The following is an 18891-nucleotide window of genomic DNA, read 5'->3' on the forward strand; positions in this document are numbered from 1 at the left end:
GAAGTCGGCTGGTTTAATTCTGCACTGATCATTATTTAGTCCTTGCCAACACTTGGTTCAAACACCACAAACGACGGCCGTATACGTGGACGAGACCTGGAGACACTGAAAGGTATCAAATAGACTTCATTATGATTAGGCAGAGATTCAGAAACCAGGTGTTGAATTGCGAAACTTTCCCAGGAGTAGACATGGACTCTGACCACAACTTGTTGGTCATGAATTGCCATCTGAAGTTGAAGAAATTGAAGAAAGGAAAGAATGGAAAAAGATGGGATCTAGACAAGTTGAAAGAAAAGAGTGTGAGGGATAGTTTCAAGGAGCATGTTGCACAAGGACTAAATGAAAAGGCTGAAGGAAACACTATAGAGGAAGAGTGGAGAGTCATGTAAAATTAAGTCAGTAGGGTTGCTGAGGAAATATTAGGAAGGAAGAAAAGATCAACTAAGAATCAGTGGATAACTCAGGAGATACTAGACCTGATTGATGAACGACGAAAATACAAGAATGCTAGAAATGAAGAGAGAAGAAAGGAATACAGGGGATTAAAGAATCAAGTGGATAGAAAGTGCAAGGTAGCTAAGGAAGAATGGATGAAGGAGAAGTGCAAGGATGTCGAAGGCTGTATGGTCCTGGGAAAGGTAGATGCTCCATACAGGAAAATCAAAGAAACCTTTGGAGAAAGGAAATCTAGGTGTATGAATATTAAGAGCTCAAATGGAAAGCCACTTCTAGGGAAAGAAGACAAAGCGGAAAGATGGCAGGAGCATATCCAACAGTTGTATCAAGGTAAAGATGTAGATAATTTGGTTCCGGAACAGGAAGAGGCTGTTGAAGCTGATGAAATGGAAGACCCAATTTTGAGGTCAGAGTTTGACAGAGCTGTGAGTGACCTAAATAGGAACAAGGCACCTGAAATTGTTGACATTCCCTCTGAATTACTGACTGCCTTAGGAGAAACCAGCATGGAAAGGTTATTTCATTTAGTGTGCAATATCTATGAGACAGGAGAAGTCCCATCCAATTTTCGGCAGAATGTGGTTATACTTATTCCCAAGAAATCCGGTGCTGACAGGTGTGAAAACTACCGCACCATTAGTTTAGTATCTCATGCCTGCAAAATTTTAACACGCATTATTCACAGAAGAATGGAAAAACAAGTTGAAGCTGAGTTGGGAGAAGATCAGTTTGGCTTCAGAAGAAATGTAGGAACACGTGAAGCAATCCTTACTTTACGTCTGATCTTAGAGGATCGAATCAAGAAGGACAAGCCCACGTATATGGCATTCGTAGATTTAGAAAGGCATTCGATAATGTTGATTGGACCAAGTTATTTATGATTCTGAAGATGATAGGGATCAGATACCGAGAACGAAGAATAATCTACAATCTGTATAAAAATCAGTCTGCAGTGATAAGGATCGAGGGATTTAAAAAAGAAGCAGCAATCCAGAAAGGAGTGAGGAAAGTTTGCAGTTTGTCACCTCTCTCTTTCAATGTTTACATAGAGCAGGCAGTAAAGGAAATCAAAGAGAAATTTGGAAAGGGAATCTCAGTCCAAGGAGAGGAAATCAAAACCTTGAGATTTGCTGATGATATTGTTTTATCTGAGACTGCAGAAGATCTCGAGAAGTTGCTGAATGGTATGGATGAAGTCTTGGGTAAGGAGTACCAGATGAAAATAAATGAGACCAAAACAAAAGTAATGGAGTGCAGTCGAACGAAGGCAGGTGATGTAGGAAACATTATATTAGGAAATGAAGTCTTAAAGGAAGTAGATGAATATTGTTACTTGAGTGGTAAAATAACTAACGATGGCAGTAGTAAGGAGGACATAAAATGCAGACTAGCACAACCATGGAAGAGCTTTCTTAAGAAAAGAAATGTGCTCACTTCAAACATTGATATCGGAATCAGAATGATATTTTTGAAGACTTTCGTGTGGAGCGTGCATTGTGTGGAAGTGGAACATGGACGATAACTAGGTCAGAAAGAAAGAGAATAGAAGCTTTTTAAATGTGGTGTTACAGAAGAATGCTGAAGGTGAGATGGATAGATCGAATCACGAATGAAGAGATACTGAATCGAATTGGTGAGAGGAGATCGATTTGGCTAAATTTGCCGAGAAGAAGTGATAGAATGATAGGACACATCTTAAGACACCCAGGACTTTTCAGTTGGTTTTTGAAGGAAGTGTAGGTGGTAAGAACGGTGGGGGTAGACCAAGGTATGAATATGACAAGCAGATTAGAGCAGATGTAGGATGCAATAGTTACGTAGAAATGAAAAGGTTAGCACAGGATAGGGTGGCATGGAGAGCTGCATCAATCCATTCTATTGAATGATGACTCAAACACACATTGCTCATACTACTGAGAATGTGAGTGAGTATTTGAGCTGTTCTGGGAAGTTCAATAGCTCATTACCTACTCAAGCGGATTACGGAAAAATTGTAGAGTACATATATACAAATATAATTATACACACACGAATATGCATAGATACATGTATCCAGTCCCCTATGCAGTAAACAAATGTGAACGTCCTGGCGTTTAACTCAGGGCCCACTGAAACCAAGATCGCGACGCTGGCTATTAATCTGAAGAGGAAGACAACTAAATAAAACTTATCATTATAAATTATTATTCCTATTATTTATTTTAAAATTGGTTTTACCTCTCATCGTCACTTCAGGTCTTATGGTGACGCTGCGAAATGAAAGGGCTAGCGGTGGAAAGTTCGTGCAGGTTTTTCAAGTCCCAGCATTTGGCTGGTATGAAGGTGGGACACAACTGAAAACCATCTTCAGGGCTACCAACAGTGGAGTTTGAACCCACTATGGCCCGAATGTAAGCTCACAGCTGCACAGGCATAACCGCATGGCCAAACCACTACGTATTATTATTGTTAGTATTTTTATTATTATTACTGTTGCAACACGTTAAAAGATTTTCATTGGCAGTTGGGTTTAAGATATTGAGAATGAATTTGCTAGAAAGTGCTGTATTCCTCCGTTGAGAGGCGCTCAGCTATCTCAGCATTGACCAGAAGCTGAATTGTGGAAATTGAAATATAAATCAAGCGAGAACCATGCCGACACCTCAGCAGTATTGGCGTTTGAAGCACATCACTCACGTTATTACAGAAAGTGGGCGGAAAGGGAAAACTGATTCACGACAGTTTACACGACGTAACGTTTTACCTTGCTTCTCATGTGTGATATGTGACTTTATTTAGATTAAGAACTGAGATATGTACGCTGGTTCATTCACATCCAAAAATCTCTTCACCTGTTTAAATCGTAGCTAATGAGAACATGCAGCATGTACTTGTGGAGATTTTTTTTTGCTATTTGTTTTAGGTCGCACCGACACAGATAGGTCTTATGGCGACGATAGGACAGGAAAGGCCCAGGAAGGGGAAGGAAGCGTCCGTGGCCTTAGTTAAGGTACAGCACCAGCATTTGCCTGGTGTGAAAGTGGAAAACCACGGAAAACCATCTTCAGGGCTGCCGACAGTGGGGTTCGAACCCACTATCTCCCGAATACTGGATACTGGCCGCACTTAAGCTACTGCAGCTGTCGAGCTCGGTCTTGTGGAGATTAATGATAAACGTGACCACTTACATTAAATTGAGTCCAGTGAATTATGCCTATCCTTATTCACTGTGGTGTGGACAGATTTCTTCTGTCAAAATCACTTACTGGATGCATTCTTTCATATTTACGGTGAAGTGTTCGTAACATTTTTTGTTAAGACTTAGAATTCTCAAAGACGGTTTTCATACATTATGCTACCCATCGGAAGCCTTAAAATGTGTTCCTTTTGGTGTGGTTAGGCATGCTAATTATTGTGTGATGATATCCTACGTGTCACTGTAAGACAGTGTAATAAGATTAAGAAAAAGAAAAAGTATAAGAATAAGAATAAGAATAAGAACAAGAATAAGAATAAGAATAAGAATAAGAATAAGAATAAGAATAAGAACAAGAATAAGAATAAGAATAAGAATAATAGATAAAACTTGCCGTGCGTTTAGGGGCCCGCAGCTGTGAACTTGAATTCGGGAGAAAGTGGGTTCGGACTCCTTTGTCGGCAGCACTCATTAATAAATCACCTTGAGATTGGCGAGCCCATTGTAATAACAGCCTATATATGTTTCATTCATTACATCCCTGACCCGGTCAATGACTGGAAAACAGGTTGTAGGTTATCATTTTCAGTATAGCTTGAGTAGATTGATGAGAAGTTACTTCACTGCACAGTTCACGGTGATACCTGTCTGGAATGTTTATATGAAAGGCCAAGTGGAGCCTTACACTTGAGTTATGCCGTGATATCGTGATGGTAGTGATCATTGCTTTCAGCGATATTACGTAATATTAAAAGGGACTTGAGTTTGTTTCTATTTAGCGAACTTAACTGCATGTGTTGCGAATGTATTGAGGATTAGATTAAACTGTTCGGACTTGTTGTTTAGTTTCGATTTCACGCCTTTTTGTTAGAAATGGTCACAGTTATATTTTTAGGTTGGAGTTCATTTTGTAGCGAATTTCACCTCATATGTCAGAGTTCAACGAAGATCAGGTTTAAATTGTGTGTAAAGTTTCGATTTCGTCTGACAGTATAAATGATGTGTTGATACTATAACGTTGGCTCAACGATAGATTTAGGATGCCGCGCGTATTATGTAACTTAAACATGCATAGACAATCTAACGTTGGCTCAACGAGAGGATTTTTTTGTTATTTGTTTTACGTCAAACCGACACAGATAGGTCTTGAGGCGACTATGGGACAGGAAAGGCCTAGGAATGGGAAGGAAGCGGCCGTGGCCTTAATTAAGGTATAGCTCGAAAGTTTTCGTGGTGTGAAAATGGGAAACCAAAGAGAACCATCTTCAGGGTTGCCGACAGTGTGGTTCGAACCCACTATCTCCCGGATGCGAGCTCACAGCTGTGCGCTCCTTACCGCACGGATAGCTCGCCCAGTCAACGACAGGATCTGTACATAGTCATGTCATAGGTTAGTAATTTTTTCGAAACGACTTGAACAATGTTAGTGTTTGCAGTAGTGGATACGATGTGAAAGGTATTAGCAGGTACAATTTAGGCCATGTTTCGGCATAATTCTTACTAACCAGAAGGTGCTCCCATTATAGCGTTGCATCAGTATTGGCATGAATGTAAGGGTTGCCCCACTTGGAATCGTAGCTAATGGAGACGGATCCTTACTGCTTAGCTGCGCTTTTTCAAGTACAATGGACCTTTGTTTATATTTATTTGCTTTCTTTACTTTAAGCTTTATTGTTCGAGCGTCCGGTATATTATGATAGTGCCGTGTGTTGACTCTTAGTTGATTTATGTAGGATTTACACTACGAATGCGGTTTCGATTCGTCAGCTGTTAATATGTTTTATTTTCATTTATTTTTATTCATGTTGTTTTATGTGGGACGTTTATCTACCGATCACTTGTAATTTAGTTTAATGTGACAAGTGTAGGTAGACAGATTTGTAATGGTAGTCGTAGTTATAGAATATTTGAAAGTTTCCCTTTTATTTGTGTTATATTGTGGACTTGTAATTTTAAAAAATTAACGACGTAAATGATTTTTTGCCTGAAAGCTGGTTTAGTAAGAACATTTTCGAGTGATTTATCACTTTTCTGTAACTTCAGTGTTTGACACTTCTAAAAGGATAATGAATTAATGCTTTCCTGCTTTCCTGCATTTCTAAGTTTTGTTCCTTCAAGATGACGTAACGTAAGATCCCATCGGATAACGTGTTGTTGCTTCCTTCTAAACATCTGCTTGGAGTGATGCACGTTTCAGCATCGGGATTCTTCTGTAACTTAAGGGTGTCATCAAATGACAATACATGGTGGAATAACATTTTCGATTGTGTCATTCGCTGTTAACTTGTAACGGACACCATGCTTTTTAGTAATATTTCGCAACCTATCCAAAGCAAATGATAGTCGATTTGGTTTGATTAAGGGTCCATTCGTGGGATGTTCCAATATCCGATAGGATAGTAGACTGGTGGATAACCTTTTTAAATGTAAATCTGGAATTCTACTTGTTGAAGGTAAGATTTCCCACGGATTGTGTTGATTTACTCTCAGTTAATGTTTGGACCAATGGTGCTCGATTTTCAGACTTAATTCTTGTTTTCTGGTTTTTGCTGTCCACGAATTTTACACTACATTTTCAGTCATTGAAATGTAATGTTAAACAGTAATAAAAAGTTAAGACTCACGTTGTGCATTGTGACTACGTTGAAGTATTTTGTAAAAAAATTTAGTGACTTTTCTGGCTGATGTAATAAATACCTTTATCGTGATTTAAATTGAATGAATATTTTATTAAGCACATTTTTGCTCCTCATTTAAAGTAGTTATGCTCTCCTCTGAACCCCATCGTTTGGTCGATGAAGTGACAAAAAATCTCGCAAGGACACCAAGAACTAAGATTTCGATATTGCTGTACTGAAGCATCTGAGGCAGACGACCAACGATGGAACGGGAAGTACAAAGGGTCCAGTAGCAGTGTCGCATCGATGTGGGGCTTAAGTCACTTGACGAGGAGATTTTGACAAAAATTGTTCGCAGGTGCATGTGGCGCGCCAAATTTGGACTCGATATCACGATAGCGATGAGGAAGACTATGTCATGATTACGCTTACGGAGCATATGTCATGGAAAACTGTAACGATAATACGAAATAATATTGAGGCCTAAGCCACATTATAAATAATACAAGCCAGATGATGTCTAGCGATGAGCCACAGTTAAGAAAATTGTGCCCAGTGAGAATGCAAAAAATGTATTACGTTTTACGAGGAGCATAACTACTTAGTTAATAGTAATAGCAGTCACATTGCATTTGAGGAAGCCGATACTTAAAACATTATTACATTTTAATCCGTGACACAGTTATACATTTTGGAAGTGATACTTTTGAATTACATTCAAGATTTATGTTCTAGCATGTTGAATAATTAATTAATTACATGGAAGGAAAATTTTTGAATATTTATCTTTATTACTTTACCATAACTTAAGAATTTTCTTTCATTAAATTATTTGTGGAACAAGCCACTTAAATTTAAATAAGGCATCTGTTGCAAAGTTGTGAGTTGTATTTTATTAAATTTTAATATCGTTTTTATATGTAAACGCAGTAGTGAAATCTTTCCATAGTGGTGTGGGGTATCTTGGCTGCATTGAACAGCCAGCGTGCTCATTTCTGTATTTGTTGTATTCGTGATGGAAGGTCAGGTGACGATGGATCTGCTGAAGCAGATGATGGGAGATATGAAAGTTCAGATGATAGACGATCTGAAGGAGATCATGAAATCCCAGAATGAGCATTTGGCGAATAAGTTAGAGGTTAGGATTCAGGACACTAGTGATGATTTAAAGAGTAGGATTGATGACACAGAAACTAGTTGTAATGTGTCCAGTGATGATTTGAAGATTGGATTGAAGGACACGGTAAATCAACTAGTTAAAGTCGAAATTAAGGTTCAAGAGACACAGGCTAGTTGTCTAGAACTCAAAGAGGAAGTTAAAGGTGAGATAGGTAAAGTCAGTCAGCGTTTCGATGTTAGCCAGTTTGAAATTAAGAAAGAAATGGACAAACAATTTGCGGATGTACATGTTAAAAACAGACACCGGAAAACGGTTTGATGAAATCTACGACATGTATGGTAAATTATGTGATAGTCAGGAGGAGATAAAGTGGGAACTCGAGCAACATGAAGTTGATAACCTGGTAGCACATAAACACCTAACAGATAGCCACGTATCCACGCGCAATTTAAAGCCGACATTAATCAACAGATTGTAGAGATGCGGAAATCCATAGACCATGAGGAGGAGAAAACTTTAACGATCGTAGAGGAGCAGCGTGAAGATTTTATCAGCTGATATTAAGTTATTGATAGAGCGAATTAGTGGAGAATTGGATAGTACATTAATGCTGAAAACCGAAACAGTGGAGAAGAAACTGATGCAACTTCAAGAGGAAGCAATTTATAAACACCAAGTGTCTAGTGAAGATTTCGAAACCACGATTGAATAAATTCAAGAAGCATTAGTGGAAGTGAGAAATGATTTTGGTGATACTAGGAAGAACATGACCGTACACACCAGTGAGTCTGATGATAGGAACAATAGTTTAGAGCAGGATATAGGAGAAATCGATAAGAAGGTAGGATTCATTAAGAATGAAGTCAACAGTTAGACCTCGACTCGTTCGCTGCACCATCCGTACAGGGTTAAAGATCAATTTGTGCGTACGCACTAGGGTGAGCTTATTACTAAGTTTAACCACTCCAATGAAGAAGAAGATCGTTTATTTGAAAATGTAGTATTAAAAAACAGCTTAGAATACTTTATCAAAGTACTCATGTTCGTTGCATTGCATCCTTGTGGTCGTTGGTCTTCTCTCGGTGGCTTCATTGATGAGGTCAGGAATCCACGAATATCTTAACTTGATACACTGTTTATCGAAATACGGACCTAAATCATCGCCGTGTTATTACTGCATTGGAAGGTCATACTCGCACTCCACTTAAAAGTCTAGTTACGACTATAGCAAATCTGAAAGAGATTCGTCGAAGTAATCTATAAATTTGTAACCACATACCGCTTAATTAACAGGGTGTCATCGAGACTAATTGGCTCACAGGCTGTCGAGAATAGAGTGACCCCATCCCCACGGCATGCCTTAATTACTGCCTGCTACAAATCCGGCGCACTGGGTGCATGCCGTAAATGCATTCCTATTGGCTACACATAAGGTCATTGGTAACCGATTGTTAAATCATTATATAAATTCATTCCCACACTGAAATAAAAGGTTATCTAATATAAAAATGTTCATGTTGAACATTGACCATTAATCAGATGACACAAAGTACCGTTCCGTTATTGAAAGCAGACAGACCTATACACATGCACAGAAATGGTTTTCAATTATAAAAAAAGCATGGCTTCCCCCCACCTCCACCCTTAAAGCACTGCTGCAGGTAGATGACAGCTGGCTACAAGACTTCGTTATGATTGAAATGGGCATATTGGCGCACGTACTAAGTAGATTAATGGGAGGTAAGACGCAAAGAAGTTTCTTAACGGAACATTATTTGATACGGGTTAGGAATATTTTATAGCTGCGTCATTTCGGGTCTTAATTGGTAAACATAGTTACGGATACAGAAGGACGACAAATTCTTTAAATAAAAAATGAATATGATAAAATAAGATTTTGATTTACAAATGATTAATGATCTCAAAATAACTGAAAATACATTTTAATTCTTGAACTATAACAACACCTGAAATATATTGTTATTTTTTCCTGAACCACAGAAAATTTCTACTTCTTAGACCTATTTCTTGGTACGGGATCGGGGACGAAGTGAGATGTATTTATATGTATGGCACTTTGTACGGCGGATGCACTTCCTGACGTCAACCTCTGTTGAGGAACTAATGAAAATGAAATGAATGATAGTGAATGAAATTGGGTAAGATGGTGGAAGGAATCGGCTATGGCCTATGAATCAGAACTGTCCCGACAATTGATTAGAAGTTGAAATGGGAAACGTCAGAAATATCTTACAATCGAAAATGAAACCTATCCCAAATTGCAAGGAAATTTGTAAATACAATCTACGTTAAAATAATATACGTAATGCACTGTCCATAGCTACATAATCAGAATCATATAATTTTAACAAAATAAGCTTGAAAATTAACACAAAAACGATTTCCTCCTCCCTTCCAGAACATTATAATCAGTCAAATCCCCAATGTCCCAAAATCGCTTGCAAATTACTGCGCCCTGGTGGGGATGTGATAAGCGTCATGCAATTGTAATTATTATGGAGGATTATATATTTCATTTTCAGAAGCGAGAAGATCGTATTGTACATACAGTAAGAGCAGGCCAGGCCGAGGTGGTATGGTGAAACACTCACAGACTATTGTCTCCACTGTGATTGACAAACACAATGAACGGCAGAATTAGAATTCTCAGAAATTGTGACGAAGGGGGAAAGAGAAAGGCACGAGTTGTTGAAAAGTTGCGGAAAGTTTTCATAGCCCCGGGCAGAATAGGTAGTGGCAACAGCGCAAAGAGCCGGGTGCAAATTTCTGAGAAATTATGGCAGGGTATCTCCATGTACTAGGGGGAGTTGAACGCGGGGTTGGCACTGGAAGAAAAAAATGTGGACCAATAGAAAATTTCATCGACCAGTCGCAGGTACGCCAACTTCGTATTGTAAGAAGCACTAGCGAGGCTAACTCCGCGGATTAAGTTGATAGAAGGAAGTGAGATATCAATTTAGAATAAGGTGGTATTTAGGAGCCTTACTATATTATAAAACTTATAAAAAGTTAATAATTGCGGGAGATTGCATGGTGTAATTCTGAGAATTAATGAATGCTATCCGATGATTGGCTGGAGGCAAAGGACGCCAGAATATAGCGCGAAATGCCAGGCCGGGATACGGCAGCTAAATTCGCAAATATATCCATTACCAGCGAACGATAATAGTTGAGAATTGGTATAGAGCCTTTGAGAACGTAATTACATCATTGGATATCATATTTAAGCCACGGGCCGAACCGCAAATTGTCGTATGAAGATATCGGGAATGCGCGTCCCAAGATGAACTCCGGTGAACTCGGAAGAGAAGTGATACAAGTATAAATATGAGGTCGTGGACAAGGACTGACAACTACTTTTGACAAACCGCTCGGGCTGATACCACGCCTGGGGTGCGTGACAACTTCTGATATTTTGTTCGAGCAGTGATTACGCCAGGGGTGCGTGTGTGTACTTACTCGTGGAGTAGGGTTCAAAGTATTATATTGTTACATAGTACAGTGATTCATGACGTGATGTAGCTCATATTACAGTTTTGAGCAGTATACTAGTATGAAGTGTTTCAAATAGACAGGACTCAGTAAAGCATAACTTACGGAGTGTGAGATTCTACCAACAGATTAGGAAGTACGTTACGTAAGAACGGTCACGAGTGTTCGGTGTATTTCACCCAGTAATAGTCGATTATAAACTGATACCTGGTCAGCTGTGTGAACGCGTGACGGAAATTCAAGTGCGCGCACGGGCCGTTGTAAAGGGGATCCCGAGGTATCCCATGTTCCTAGTGTCCGGGAAAGGAATGAAGAATGTATATCTACATTAAGTGAGCTAGATACAAGGCCGAGAGTGTAAAATTTGTGAGTAGAATTTAGGGTGGAAATTATTCCAGAATGCAACAGTTATTTTATTTGTTTTTATTCAAAATGTGTAGAGTTGAAAAGGGTCAGGATTAATTCTTCAAGCTGGCATGAATACCAGTGGAATGCAGTGCTAAAAACCGGAGAGGCTAGGCTCCTTGTCCGGTTTTAGCAGACTACAAGGGCAGAGATGAGTAACCTTTTAAAATATTTGTAGATTGCTATCGTTAGGGGGAGGAAATCATATTAATTTATCATGTAACTTAATTGTTAAACGAGCCGTTTCCGGCTTGTATAAATTCAAAGATAGATAGACAAAGGGACAAATTAATATGTACATAATTAGATCAAGCACTCATAATAATTTTGATTATTAAATAGAGTACAGTAGTGTTTATTTGTTCATTCAAGTGCTTGAGTTGTTTGATATGATATGGAGCACGTTTCACGTAAAGATAATGTTAATATACATTTAGAAGTGCTTCCAAAGTGTTTTTACGTTATCGGATGTTTTAGAGATATTAAGTCATGTTGTTAAGATAATCCAGAGGTAGGGTTGCCAAGTGATTTAAATTATTGTGGGACGGAATGAAGTCTATTGATTTGTTTGTAAATATCGCGAAGTTCGCCAGTGGACAAAATAATAATAATCTGTACAAGTGTCGAAGTAGTTACATTAATTTTGGGTAATGTGTAAAGGCGTGTTTAATAATAATCTTTGAGAATAAAGGCACGGGCCTAGTTGGATAGAATGATTGCAAATTAAAGTAATTTAAATGTGGAGATATTATGTGGCATGAATATTTTATTTGGACAGTGAATCCGATTTTAACATTAATTGTTGATTTAACGTTTTTTTGGACTCCATATTAATCATAAATAATTTTGGTAGAAACAAGATAGGCATTTTGATAATATGGTCACGCTATGTTTGAGGCCCAGAGTGATTTGAGCCAAAAGTTGAGATTTGGAGTTTTGTGGGACAGAAATCCGGCCCGAAATGAAAGTGAATTGTACTGATGTTGATGAAGAAATAGATGGATCTTAAGGCCTACATAGAGGATGTATTTCTATACCGGTGTATTGAGTGGCAGAATAGAGTCCACACACCGAGGGTTAATTAGTGAAAATGTTTGAAGAGTTCCGATGGATAAATGGTCTTCAAAATGGAAAAGGAAGGAATAATTTAACACTTGCAGAGATTGGAGGTATTTGCCCAACTGCGAGGTGTTATGGGATTTGATAATTGTCTTAGTAGCATATGGCCTCCATGAATTAACGACAGTATGAAAATAAGTGTGCGGGTTCGAACACTATTATGTCCCGACCGATGTGAATTCGGATCTTGGTGAATTCTGTTTGGGAGAGAACGTATGTGACTAAATTATAAAGATGGGGAATAAACATAAAAATTCTCGAAAGAATAATTATATTAATAATAATAATAATAATAATAATAATAACATTCCAAGTAAATCATGTCTGGATTGATTAGTGCCAAAATAAATCGGAATTGTAAAATGGGTTATGCGTTAAACATTTAAAGAGTGGACTACCGTGTAACAAGCGAAATATTTTTTTAAAAAATTAGTAATAATAATAATAATAATAATAATAATAATAATAATAATAATAATAATAATAATAATAATAAATATTTGAAGAAGAAGAAGAAGAAGAATTTACTTTTTATATTTTGGACATAATGATTATGTTGGGAGTTGAAAAGAAAAATTTGAAATTTTCAAACCACTTTAATAATAATAATAATAATAATAATAATAATAATAATAATAATAATAATAATAATATTTGAAGGATTAGAAGAAGAATTTGTTTATTTTTATTTATGAACACAATAATGATGTTGGGAGTTGAAATGAAAAATTTGAGATTTTTAACTAATAATAATAATAATGAGAATATTAGAAGAAGGAAAAGAAGAATAAAAAGGAAGCTACTTTTTTACTTTTTTTATTTTTTAGATCAGAATAATAAGAGCGAGAAGTTGAAGTATTATAGCGAGGATGATTACGGGTTACGATAATCATGATCTCCACTATTAATAATAATAATAATAATAATAATAATAATAATAATAATAATAATAATAATAATAATAATAATAATATTTTAAAATTTTTATTTTATTTTATTATTTCGGATGCTGATGATGAATGATACTAGAGCAGTCAGCTGGCGAATTAATGTAATAATGTCAAGTTGTTGTGAATAATAAGTTAAGTTAGTAGTTGTAAAATGAAGGCAAATCCCTACATCTGGACCATTAGGTTAGAGTCTCTTTGTAGTTTCCTTCAACTAACGATTAGCATATCTTGGTTAGGAACCCGGGGAGAGTTTGTAGTTTCCCGGGTTGGTCTCATCTCAAATAAAGTGGAGGCGATAACATGGCCCATGTGATCGCGCCTACTTAGCCAACAGGTAATTGGTCCACGACCAAATATGGTCATGGTGTTAACGAAGGTAAATCTGATACCTTCAGATATCAACGGTTCCACCACCCAAATGGAAGGGTGGTCAGAAGTGATAAATATTATGTAATCATTTTCAGAAATAATTTGCCAAATTACCGGCAAATCAAGGGTCAACACATTTTGTTGTGGGTAAAAATTTTGTTTACTTAAATAAAATGCTCCTTTAGCATTTTCAAGGAAACAGTTCCAGGTTCTTGTTCTTGTAGAATAGTAAACCCTTGGTGACCGTTTAAATATCCGTCCCCATCCCTAGGATGGAGCCTTCATAATTTCCCTTTGATCTGAATAGATATATAATTTGTGTGTTTTATGATGAGCCTTAAAGTTAAAGATTAGAGTGTCCCGTTCAACCCTGTAGTACTGACTGGATGGCGCCCTTATATTTAGTTTGAGATCTTATATCTCAAAATATAATTTTTTTATTGTGTATTAGTTGCGATAGATTCGAACCGTAACACTCTCTGAGATAAATGCTGGTTGGGACTCAGGTTTTGAGCGGGTACACTGCTGCAGGTAGATGACAGCTGGCTACAAGACTTCGTTATGTTTGAAATGGGCATATTGGCGCACGTACTAAGTAGATTAATGGTAGGTAAGACGTAAAGAAGTTTCTTAACGGAACACTATTTGATACGGGTTAGGAATATTTTATAGCTGCGTCATTTCGGGTCTTAATTGGTAAACATAGTTACGGATACAGAATGACGACAAATTCTTTGAATAAAAAATGAATATGATAAAATAAGATTTTGATTTACAAATGATTAATGATCTCAAAATAACTGAAAATACATTTTAATTCTTGAACTATAAGAACATCTGAAATGTATTGTTATTTTATCCTGAACCACAGAAAATTTCTACTTCTTAGACCCATTTCTTGATACGGGATCGGGGACGAAGTGAGATGTATTTATATGTATGGCACTTTGTACGGCGGATGCACTTCCTGACGTCAACCTCTGTTGAGGAACTAATGAAAATGAAATGAATGATAGTGAATGAAATTGGGTAAGATGGTGGAAGGAATCGGCTATGGCCTATGAATCAGAACTGTCCCGACAATTGATTAGAAGTTGAAATGGGAAACGTCAGAAATGTCTTACAATCGAAAATGAAACCTATCCCAAATTGCAAGGAAATTTGTAAATAAAATCTACGTTAAAATAATATACATAATGCACTGTCCATAGCTACATAATCAGAATCATATAATTTTAACAAAATAAGCTTGAAAATTAACACAAAAACGATTTCCTCCTCCCTTCCAGAACATTAATAATCAGTCAAATCCCCAATGTCCCAAAATCGCTTGCAACTTACATTCTTCTCTTAAGGCACGTTTGTCTTGGAGTAAACATTATGTCGGAACATTTCCGACATACGAACACAATAGAACATCGCGATGTCGCAACATACATATAAGCTCAAAGGGATAGGTCACAGAATAAACCACAACTTACGGGAGACTGCTGCGTATGAATGCCCTGCCAGGGGCTGGTTTGCGAGGTTCAAGTCAGGTGATTCTGACTTCTGTGATGACCCCCGCAGTGGTCATCCCGAGGTGTTGAATGACGAGGCCTTGCAGGAGGCCACAGGAGAAGACAGCAGCTAAACCTGTGGTTAGCTTGCTACACAATTCTAAGTGACTGATGAAATGCTCAAACATCACCTGAACCGAATAAGCGTACAATTTTAGCAAGCGGGTACTGCACACACTGTCGAGCGTCAGCAAGGAAAAGTGAGTGAATGGCCGTTTGTCGGTGCTTTTGCTACATCACAACGCACCTATATTTGATCGAGTGTTCACAGGTGATGGACTGTGTGTCCTGTATGACAAACCAAACTGTGCCAGACATTGGTTGTCACCACAGGACTTGGTGCCGCACAGCGCCCGACAATCTCCACACAAATGCAAGATCCCGCTCTGCCTTTAGTGGACAGGTCGCCAGATGGTGCAATACGTGCTCCTATGACCAGTTCAAATCATCACCGCAGACCTGTACTCGGAGCAGCTGGGACGTGTGCAACGGGTACTGAAGCAGAAGCAGCTAACACTGGTACAAGAGCGAACTGCTCCTGCACAACAACACTCGGCTATAGGCGCCGTGGGTGGGCAGGGTGACCATGCAGGGACTGGATCGTGAGACCTTGCCCCCCACCCCCCACCCGTCTAATCCCAGACCTCACGAGCTTATTGTCAACTTTTCCATTCACTGGATAGCCGTCTTCGTGAGAAATCATTCCCCAATGAGGTGAGTGTACGGGACACACTTGCGGACTCCTTTTCATACAAGACCTCCAACTTTTATCGTCAGGGCATTGCAGAGATTGAGGCTAACTTCGAGGACTGAAAGTGCGTAACATTTGCTGTACACCGTCCTGTGTCTGCCAATTGGAACATGACAGATCGTTTTGTTCACATTGTAGTATTGATGACCTCGAAAACAACTTTCAACTATCCTAACCTGTTTTTCTTATACTGCATTCTAAAATAAACGATCATTTCCTGTACAGGGTTAAAGATCTATATATGCACTTCATTTCTTCGATTCATTTATCATAAATGTCCGCATCCGTAAAGTAATGCTTAGTGATATTCGCTGCCGTCCTCGTAGGACCGGGTTAGATACCAGTTACTGCCAAGGGATATAAAAATAGCAGGATGTCTGGCATGAAGTTAGAATTGTTCATACAGCTCAATTCCATTGGGGTCTGTATGAAAAGAGCAGCATTACCTCAAGGAATATTACGATAAGATTTACTTATTTACCATAAACATTTAATTTCTCTAGAAATGGATATAGGGGAATAAAATTTATTTTAACATTGTTTTCGTAAATACTAATTCTCTGATGATGTAAATTAAAAAAATTCTTGGCTGTCACAGAAAAGTTTACTGCTACATTTGGAAAGTAACTTCAGATAGTTATTATTGTTGAGCAAATAATATGGATTTCTGTTCTAGAATCTATATCATTGGATTTCGAAACGTCCTCTGGAAATATTCCCGTAATATTCCATTGCAAACTGTAAATACCGGCCCTCGAGAAACATTTAATGATGTATCCCACTCGATTGGTTCATCTCTTTTTCAATCTTTCTGCAACGACCAGCGAAGTGGTCACTCCGCTCACTTCCTCGCCTGAAATCTGCTTCCGGGCTATGTTAACATGATCTACTCGATGGAAATTAATTGAAAATATGAACTTATCGATATGTTTCAGTTGCCTAGGGCCATACAGATACGGCTTGAGTATTTAATTTTCATGTTCGTTCTGCAAGCTATCGATATGAGTTGCATTCAATTAGTAACATAATTGTGTATGTGTGAAGGCGTTGCACGGAAACAACGTTGTAACTCCAATGCCAGATTTAAAAGTCGTTTAGAGATAACATTTTACCTTCACTGCCGAAAGTACTAAGAAGGAAGCAAAAAAAAAAGCTGGAACCTAAACCCAGGAAATAAAATCACGCCTTACCCTAGTCCCTTATTCGAAATTCAGGCTAAAATGATTATAAGTAGTTCCTAGAGCACATTAACCGTACCTCTGATGTCACAACAACTTTAGGTAACCCATTAGCTAACAAACACTTGCACATACACATACACATATACCTGATACAAAGTTGATAGTAAACTGAAGTTGTTGCAAATTTTAAATGACAAAATGGAATTAGCTAGCTAGCTAAATTGTTTCCATTCCCCTCCTGTAGTGTGAGGCTTGCCTATTAGACGCTGGTGCCGACTCTCAGGCAAGAAGATTTGTGGTGGTTGTGGAGATGTTTGGCGAAGGTGAGGAGAATGGCGTCCCTGGCCTATACTACGAACTGCTCCGGTATTCTCCCTGGTACAGGATAATGGAAAAGCATGGAAAAACATTATCAGGATAGCCGACGGTGGAGACACCCTCTCCGTCTCACAAATGCAGAGGTTTAGAGTCGTGGCCACAAATCCTCTGCACGGTTGGTCGGTCGGAGTGCAGAGCTGTCGCACCACGAACCACCGTGGCCACTTTTAGGCTGATGACTACTTTCCAACCGCCGACGAACATTAAAACGGGAACGAAAATGATAATCACAATATTGGAAAAATTATTCATGTTAGGGAGACACATCTGCGATGTATGGCAATTTCATGAGAAAAAGGTTTCGATGAAGGAGATAAAATTCTTATTGTGAGAGGTTCAGTCCAATTTATTCCATGATGTGAAAAGTCTCCCCATTCATAAATTGTCACACGTTGTCTTCAACTCATAAAAGGAAGTTCGGTGTAAAATATACGGTAGCGTTAATAGCTGTTTTGACATAGTGTGTTAGAACTTTGAACGGCGGCAGCACATAAATCGAAGATCCAACTACAGTGTGTAAGAGTGGAGGGGAGTTGTTGTGTTTGCTTCAACGAAGCCGAGTCAAGAAATCTAAGTACAGTAAGTGTTTTCTTTCTTTCTTTCTTAATCTGCTTACCCTCCAGGATTGGTTTTTCCCTCGGACTCAGCGAGGGATCCCACCTCCAACGCCTGAAGGGCAGTGTCCTGGAGCGTGAGACATTGGGTAGTGGAATACAACTGGGATGACGACCAGTACCTCGCCCTGGCGGCCTCACCTGCTATGCTGAAAAGGGACCTTGGTGGGGGATGGGAAGATTGGAAGGGATAGACAAGAAAGAGGGAAGGAAGCGGTGGTTTCCATAAGTTAGGCACCATTCCGGCATTTGCCTGGAGGAGAAGTGGGAAACCACGGGAAACCACTTCTAGGGTGGCTGAGGTGGGAATCGAACCTTCCTCTACTCAGATGACCTCCCGAGGCTGAGTGTACCCTGTTCGAGCCCTCGTACCACTTTCTAAATTTCGTGGCAGAGCCGGGAATCGAACCCGGACCTCCGGAGGTGGCAGCTAATCACACCAAGCACTACACCACAGAGGCGGACAAGTGAACTCTTGTCCTCATCCTCAATGGAGTTGAGCTGCATGTACCATTTCAACCACATACCAGCCCTCCTGCCATTCTTACAATTTCTGGCAGTGCCGGGAATCGAACCCGGCCACCGAGGACGGCAATAGACAACACTAACCTTTACGCTACGGTGGCGGACAAGTGTTTTCTAATGGGCATTAATAGAGCAGTAAATGTTCAAATATATTT

This window comes from Anabrus simplex, chromosome 2 (assembly GCF_040414725.1).
Source record: "Anabrus simplex isolate iqAnaSimp1 chromosome 2, ASM4041472v1, whole genome shotgun sequence".
Classification (NCBI taxonomy): Eukaryota; Metazoa; Arthropoda; class Insecta; order Orthoptera; family Tettigoniidae; genus Anabrus; species Anabrus simplex.